Source organism: Heptranchias perlo, unplaced genomic scaffold (assembly GCF_035084215.1).
Source record: "Heptranchias perlo isolate sHepPer1 unplaced genomic scaffold, sHepPer1.hap1 HAP1_SCAFFOLD_66, whole genome shotgun sequence".
NCBI lineage: Eukaryota > Metazoa > Chordata > Chondrichthyes > Hexanchiformes > Hexanchidae > Heptranchias > Heptranchias perlo.
The window spans coordinates 480,410-489,168 of record NW_027139688.1 but is presented as its reverse complement, the minus strand read 5'-3'; positions in this window follow the sequence as shown (position 1 = coordinate 489,168).

Sequence of the window (8,759 nt, the reverse complement as noted above, 5' to 3'; positions counted from 1 at the left end):
ATTTTAAGATAAAATCTTATGCTATTAAAGAAAAAACTCCCAGCTCGCTGAAATATGTTCATTTGCTGAAAACCAACAAAACCACCAAAAGTACTTGTATTTGAAGATAAAATCTTTTTTCTTTGAAGAAGAAAGATCCAGCTGACTGAAATAAGTTCATTAGATGAAAACCAACAAAAATTGACAAGAACCACGAAAAGTTCTTGTATTTTAAGATAAAATCTTACTCTATTAAGGAAAAAACTTCCAGCTCGCTGAAATATGTTCATTTGCTGAAAACCAATAAAACCACCAAAAGTTCTTGTATTTGAAGATAAAATCTTTTTGCTTTGACGAAGAAAGATCTAGCTGACTGAAATAAGTTCATTAGATGAAAACCAACAAAAATTGACAAGAACCACGAAAAGTTCTTGTATTTTAAGATAAAATCTTAGGCTATTAAAGAAAAAACTTCCAGCTCGCTGAAATCTGTTCATTTGCTGAAAACCATCAAAACCACGAAACGTTCTTGTATTTGAAGATAAAATCTTTTTGCTTTGAAGAAGAAAGATCCAGCTGACTGAAATAAGTTCATTAGATGAAAACCAACAAAAATTGACAAGAACCACGAAAAGTTCTTGTATTTTAAGATAAAATCTTAGGCTATTAAAGAAAAAACTTCCAGCTCGCTGAAATCTGTTCATTTGCTGAAAACCATCAAAACCACGAAAAGTTCTTGTATTTGAAGATAAAATCTTTTTGCTTTGAAGAAGAAAGATCCAGCTGACTGAAATAAGTTCATTAGATGAAAACCAACAAAAATTGACAAGAACCACGAAAAGTTCTTGTATTTTAAGATAAAATCTTACTCTATTAAGGAAAAAACTTCCAGCTCGCTGAAATATGTTCATTTGCTGAAAACCATCAAAACCACGAAAAGTTCTTGTATTTGAAGATAAAATCTTTTTGTTTTGAAGAAGAAAGATCTAGCTGACTGAAATAAGTTCATTAGATGAAATCCAAGAAAAATTGACAAGAACCACGAAAAGTTCTTGTATTTTAAGATAAAATCTTACTGTATTCAGGAAAAAACTTCCAGCTCGCTGAAATATGTTCATTTGCTGAAAACCATCAAAACCACGAAAAGTTCTTGTATTTGAAGATAAAATCTTTTTGCTTTGAAGAAGAAAGATCGAGCTGACTGAAATAAGTTCATTAGATGAAAACCAACAAAAATTGACAAGAACCACGAAAAGTTCTTGTATTTTAAGATAAAATCTTATGCTATTAAAGAAAAAACTCCCAGCTCGCTGAAATATGTTCATTTGCTGAAAACCAACAAAACCACCAAAAGTACTTGTATTTGAAGATAAAATCTTTTTTCTTTGAAGAAGAAAGATCCAGCTGACTGAAATAAGTTCATTAGATGAAAACCAACAAAAATTGACAAGAACCACGAAAAGTTCTTGTATTTTAAGATAAAATCTTACTCTATTAAGGAAAAAACTTCCAGCTCGCTGAAATAGGTTCATTTGCTGAAAACCATCAAAACCACGAAAAGTTCTTGTATTTGAAGATAAAATCTTTTTGCTTTGAAGAAGAAAGATCTAGCTGACTGAAATAAGTTCATTAGATGAGAACCAACAAAAAATGACAAGAACCACGAAAAGTTCTTGTATTTTAAGATAAAATCTTACTCTATTAAGGAAAAAACTTCCAGCTCGCTGAAATATGTTCATTTGCTGAAAACCATCAAAACCACGAAAAGTTCTTGTATTTGAAGATAAAATCTTTTTGCTTTGAAGAAGAAAGATCTAGCTGACTGAAATAAGTTCATCAGATGAAAACCAACAAAAATTGACAAGAACCACGAAAAGTTCTTGTATTTTAAGATAAAATCTTACTGTATTCAGGAAAAAACTTCCAGCTCGCTGAAATATGTTCATTTGCTGAAAACCATCAAAACCACGAAAAGTTCTTGTATTTGAAGATAAAATCTTAGGCTATTAAAGAAAAAACTTCCAGCTCGCTGAAATCTGTTCATTTGCTGAAAACCATCAAAACCACGAATCGTTCTTGTATTTGAAGATAAAATCTTTTTGCTTTGAAGAAGAAAGATCCAGCTGACTGAAATAAGTTCATTAGATGAAAACCAACAAAAATTGACAAGAACCACGAAAAGTTCTTGTATTTTAAGATAAAATCTTAGGCTATTAAAGAAAAAACTTCCAGCTCGCTGAAATCTGTTCATTTGCTGAAAACCATCAAAACCACGAAAAGTTCTTGTATTTGAAGATAAAATCTTTTTGCTTTGAAGAAGAAAGATCCAGCTGACTGAAATAAGTTCATTAGATGAAAACCAACAAAAATTGACAAGAACCACGAAAAGTTCTTGTATTTTAAGATAAAATCTTACTCTATTAAGGAAAAAACTTCCAGCTCACTGAAATATGTTCATTTGCTGAAAACCATCAAAACCACGAAAAGTTCTTGTATTTGAAGATAAAATCTTTTTGTTTTGAAGAAGAAAGATCTAGCTGACTGAAATAAGTTCATTAGATGAAATCCAAGAAAAATTGACAAGAACCACGAAAAGTTCTTGTATTTTAAGATAAAATCTTACTGTATTCAGGAAAAAACTTCCAGCTCGCTGAAATATGTTCATTTGCTGAAAACCATCAAAACCACGAAAAGTTCTTGTATTTGAAGATAAAATCTTTTTGCTTTGAAGAAGAAAGATCGAGCTGACTGAAATAAGTTCATTAGATGAAAACCAACAAAAATTGACAAGAACCACGAAAAGTTCTTGTATTTTAAGATAAAATCTTATGCTATTAAAGAAAAAACTCCCAGCTCGCTGAAATATGTTCATTTGCTGAAAACCAACAAAACCACCAAAAGTACTTGTATTTGAAGATAAAATCTTTTTTCTTTGAAGAAGAAAGATCCAGCTGACTGAAATAAGTTCATTAGATGAAAACCAACAAAAATTGACAAGAACCACGAAAAGTTCTTGTATTTTAAGATAAAATCTTACTCTATTCAGGAAAAAACTTCCAGCTCGCTGAAATATGTTCATTTGCTGAAAACCATCAAAACCACGAAAAGTTCTTGTATTTGAAGATAAAATCTTTTTGCTTTGAAGAAGAAAGATCTAGCTGACTGAAATAAGTTCATTAGATGAAAACCAACAAAAATTGACAAGAACCACGAAAAGTTCTTGTATTTTAAGATAAAATCTTACTCTATTAAGGAAAAAACTTCCAGCTCGCTGAAATATGTTCATTTGCTGAAAACCATCAAAACCACGAAAAGTTCTTGTATTTGAAGATAAAATCTTTTTGCTTTGAAGAAGAAAGATCTAGCTGACTGAAATAAGTTCATTAGAAGAAAACCAACAAAAATTGACAAGAACCACGAAAAGTTCTTGTGTTTTAAGATAAAATCTTACTCTATTAAGGAAAAAACTTCCAGCTCGCTGAAATATGTTCATTTGCTGAAAACCATCAAAACCACGAAAAGTTCTTGTATTTGAAGATAAAATCTTTTTGCTTTGAAGAAGAAAGATCTAGCTGACTGAAATAAGTTCATTAGATGAGAACCAACAAAAAATGACAAGAACCACGAAAAGTTCTTGCATTTTAAGATAAAATCTTACTCTATTAAGGAAAAAACTTCCAGCTCGCTGAAATATGTTAATTTGCTGAAAACCATCAAAACCACGAAAAGTTCTTGTATTTGAAGATAAAATTTTTTGCTTTGAAGAAGAAAGATCTAGCTGACTGAAATAAGTTCATCAGATGAAAACCAACAAAAATTGACAAGAACCACGAAAAGTTCTTGTATTTTAAGATAAAATCTTACTGTATTCAGGAAAAAACTTCCAGCTCGCTGAAATATGTTCATTTGCTGAAAACCATCAAAACCACGAAAAGTTCTTGTATTTGAAGATAAAATCTTTTTGCTTTGAAGAAGAAAGATCTAGCTGACTGAAATAAGTTCATTAGATGAAAACCAACAAAAATTGACAAGAACCACGAAAAGTTCTTGTATTTTAAGATAAAATCTTATGCTATTAAAGAAAAAACTTCTGGCTCGCTGAAATATGTTCATTGGCTGAAAACCAACAAAACCACGAAAAGTTCTTGTATTTGAAGATAAAATCTTTTTGCTTTGAAGAAGAAAGATCCAGCTGACTGAAATAAGTTCATTAGAAGAAAACCAACAAAAATTGACAAGAACCACGAAAAGTTCTTGTATTTTAAGATAAAATCTTACTCTATTAAGGAAAAAACTTCCAGCTCGCTGAAATATGTTCATTTGCTGAAAACCATCAAAACCACGAAAAGTTCTTGTATTTGAAGATAAAATCTTTTTGCTTTGAAGAAGAAAGATCTAGCTGACTGAAATAAGTTCATTAGATGAGAACCAACAAAAAATGACAAGAACCACGAAAAGTTCTTGTATTTTAAGATAAAATCTTACTCTATTAAGGAAAAAACTTCCAGCTCGCTGAAATATGTTCATTTGCTGAAAACCATCAAAACCACGAAAAGTTCTTGTATTTGAAGATAAAATCTTTTTGCTTTGAAGAAGAAAGATCTAGCTGACTGAAATAAGTTCATCAGATGAAAACCAACAAAAATTGACAAGAACCACGAAAAGTTCTTGTATTTTAAGATAAAATCTTACTGTATTCAGGAAAAAACTTCCAGCTCGCTGAAATATGTTCATTTGCTGAAAACCATCAAAACCACGAAAAGTTCTTGTATTTGAAGATAAAATCTTTTTGCTTTGAAGAAGAAAGATCTAGCTGACTGAAATAAGTTCATTAGATGAAAACCAACAAAAATTGACAAGAACCACGAAAAGTTCTTGTATTTTAAGATAAAATCTTAGGCTATTAAAGAAAAAACTTCCAGCTCGCTGAAATCTGTTCATTTGCTGAAAACCATCAAAACCACGAAAAGTTCTTGTATTTGAAGATAAAATCTTTTTGCTTTGAAGAAGAAAGATCTAGCTGACTGAAATAAGTTCATTAGATGAAAACCAACAAAAATTGACAAGAACCACGAAAAGTTCTTGTATTTTAAGATAAAATCTTACTCTATTAAGGAAAAAACTTCCAGCTCGCTGAAATATGTTCATTTGCTGAAAACCATCAAAACCACGAAACGTTCTTGTATTTGAAGATAAAATCTTTTTGCTTTGAAGAAGAAAGATCCAGCTGACTGAAATAAGTTCATTAGATGAAAACCAACAAAAATTGACAAGAACCACGAAAAGTTCTTGTATTTTAAGATAAAATCTTAGGCTGTTAAAGAAAAAACTTCCAGCTCGCTGAAATCTGTTCATTTGCTGAAAACCATCAAAACCACGAAAAGTTCTTGTATTTGAAGATAAAATCTTTTTGCTTTGAAGAAGAAAGATCTAGCTGACTGAAATAAGTTCATTAGATGAAAACCAACAAAAATTGACAAGAACCACGAAAAGTTCTTGTATTTTAAGATAAAATCTTACTCTATTAAGGAAAAAACTTCCAGCTCGCTGAAATATGTTCATTTGCTGAAAACCATCAAAACCACGAAAAGTTCTTGTATTTGAAGATAAAATCTTTTTGTTTTGAAGAAGAAAGATCTAGCTGACTGAAATAAGTTCATCAGATGAAATCCAACAAAAATTGACAAGAACCACGAAAACTTCTTGTATTTTAAGATAAAATCTTACTGTATTCAGGAAAAAACTTCCAGCTCGCTGAAATATGTTCATTTGCTGAAAACCATCAAAACCACGAAAAGTTCTTGTATTTGAAGATAAAATCTTTTTGCTTTGAAGAAGAAAGATCCAGCTGACTGAAATAATTTCATTAGATGAAAACCAACAAAAATTGACAAGAACCACGAAAAGTTCTTGTATTTTAAGATAAAATCTTACTCTATTAAGGAAAAAACTTCCAGCTCGCTGAAATATGTTCATTTGCTGAAAACCATCAAAACCACGAAAAGTTCTTGTATTTGAAGATAAAATCTTTTTGCTTTGAAGAAGAAAGATCTAGCTGACTGAAATAAGTTCATTAGATGAAAACCAACAAAATTTGACAAGAACCACGAAAACTTCTTGTATTTTAAGATAATATCTTACGCTATTAAAGAAAAAACTTCTGGCTCGCTGAAATATGTTCATTTGCTGAAAACCAACAAAACCACGAAAAGTTCTTGTATTTGAAGATAAAATCTTTTTGCTTTGAAGAAGAAAGATCCAGCTGACTGAAATAAGTTCATTAGATGAAAACCAACAAAATTTGACAAGAACCACGAAAACTTCTTGTATTTTAAGATAATATATTACGCAATTAAAGAAAAAACTTCTGGCTCGCTGAAATATGTTCATTTGCTGAAAACCAACAAAACCACGAAAAGTTCTTGTATTTGAAGATAAAATCTTTTTGCTTTGAAGAAGAAAGATCCAGCTGACTGAAATAAGTTCATTAGATGAAAACCAACAAAATTTGACAAGAACCACGAAAACTTCTTGTATTTTAAGATAATATATTACGCAATTAAAGAAAAAACTTCTGGCTCGCTGAAATATGTTCATTTGCTGAAAACCAACAAAACCACGAAAAGTTCTTGTATTTGAAGATAAAATCTTTTTGCTTTGAAGAAGAAAGATCCAGCTGACTGAAATAATTTCATGAGATGAAAACCAACAAAAATTGACAAGAACCACGAAAAGTTCTTGTATTTTAAGATAAAATCTTACTGTATTCAGGAAAAAACTTCCAGCTCGCTGAAATATGTTCATTTGCTGAAAACCATCAAAACCACGAAAAGTTCTTGTATTTGAAGATAAAATCTTTTTGCTTTGAAGAAGAAAGATCTAGCTGACTGAAATAAGTTCATTCGATGAAAACCAACAAAAATTGACAAGAACCACGAAAAGTTCTTGTATTTTAAGATAAAATCTTACTCTATTAAGGAAAAAACTTCCAGCTCGCTGAAATATGTTCATTTGCTGAAAACCATCAAAACCACGAAAAGTTCTTGTATTTGAAGATAAAATCTTTTTGCTTTGAAGAAGAAAGATCTAGCTGACTGAAATAAGTTCATTAGAAGAAAACCAACAAAAATTGACAAGAACCACGAAAAGTTCTTGTGTTTTAAGATAAAATCTTACTCTATTAAGGAAAAAACTTCCAGCTCGCTGAAATATGTTCATTTGCTGAAAACCATCAAAACCACGAAAAGTTCTTGTATTTGAAGATAAAATCTTTTTGCTTTGAAGAAGAAAGATCTAGCTGACTGAAATAAGTTCATTAGATGAGAACCAACAAAAAATGACAAGAACCACGAAAAGTTCTTGTATTTTAAGATAAAATCTTACTCTATTAAGGAAAAAACTTCCAGCTCGCTGAAATATGTTCATTTGCTGAAAACCATCAAAACCACGAAAAGTTCTTGTATTTGAAGATAAAATTTTTTGCTTTGAAGAAGAAAGATCTAGCTGACTGAAATAAGTTCATCAGATGAAAACCAACAAAAATTGACAAGAACCACGAAAAGTTCTTGTATTTTAAGATAAAATCTTACTGTATTCAGGAAAAAACTTCCAGCTCGCTGAAATATGTTCATTTGCTGAAAACCATCAAAACCACGAAAAGTTCTTGTATTTGAAGATAAAATCTTTTTGCTTTGAAGAAGAAAGATCTAGCTGACTGAAATAAGTTCATTAGATGAAAACCAACAAAAATTGACAAGAACCACGAAAAGTTCTTGTATTTTAAGATAAAATCTTATGCTATTAAAGAAAAAACTTCTGGCTCGCTGAAATATGTTCATTGGCTGAAAACCAACAAAACCACGAAAAGTTCTTGTATTTGAAGATAAAATCTTTTTGCTTTGAAGAAGAAAGATCCAGCTGACTGAAATAAGTTCATTAGAAGAAAACCAACAAAAATTGACAAGAACCACGAAAAGTTCTTGTATTTTAAGATAAAATCTTACTCTATTAAGGAAAAAACTTCCAGCTCGCTGAAATATGTTCATTTGCTGAAAACCATCAAAACCACGAAAAGTTCTTGTATTTGAAGATAAAATCTTTTTGCTTTGAAGAAGAAAGATCTAGCTGACTGAAATAAGTTCATTAGATGAGAACCAACAAAAAATGACAAGAACCACGAAAAGTTCTTGTATTTTAAGATAAAATCTTACTCTATTAAGGAAAAAACTTCCAGCTCGCTGAAATATGTTCATTTGCTGAAAACCATCAAAACCACGAAAAGTTCTTGTATTTGAAGATAAAATCTTTTTGCTTTGAAGAAGAAAGATCTAGCTGACTGAAATAAGTTCATCAGATGAAAACCAACAAAAATTGACAAGAACCACGAAAAGTTCTTGTATTTTAAGATAAAATCTTACTCGATTCAGGAAAAAACTTCCAGCTCGCTGAAATATGTTCATTTGCTGAAAACCGTCAAAACCACGAAAAGTTCTTGTATTTGAAGATAAAATCTTTTTGCTTTGAAGAAGAAAGATCTAGCTGACTGAAATAAGTTCATTAGATGAAAACCAACAAAAATTGACAAGAACCACGAAAAGTTCTTGTATTTTAAGATAAAATCTTAGGCTATTAAAGAAAAAACTTCCAGCTCGCTGAAATCTGTTCATTTGCTGAAAACCATCAAAACCACGAAAAGTTCTTGTATTTGAAGATAAAATCTTTTTGCTTTGAAGAAGAAAGATCTAGCTGACTGAAATAAGTTCATTAGATGAAAACCAACA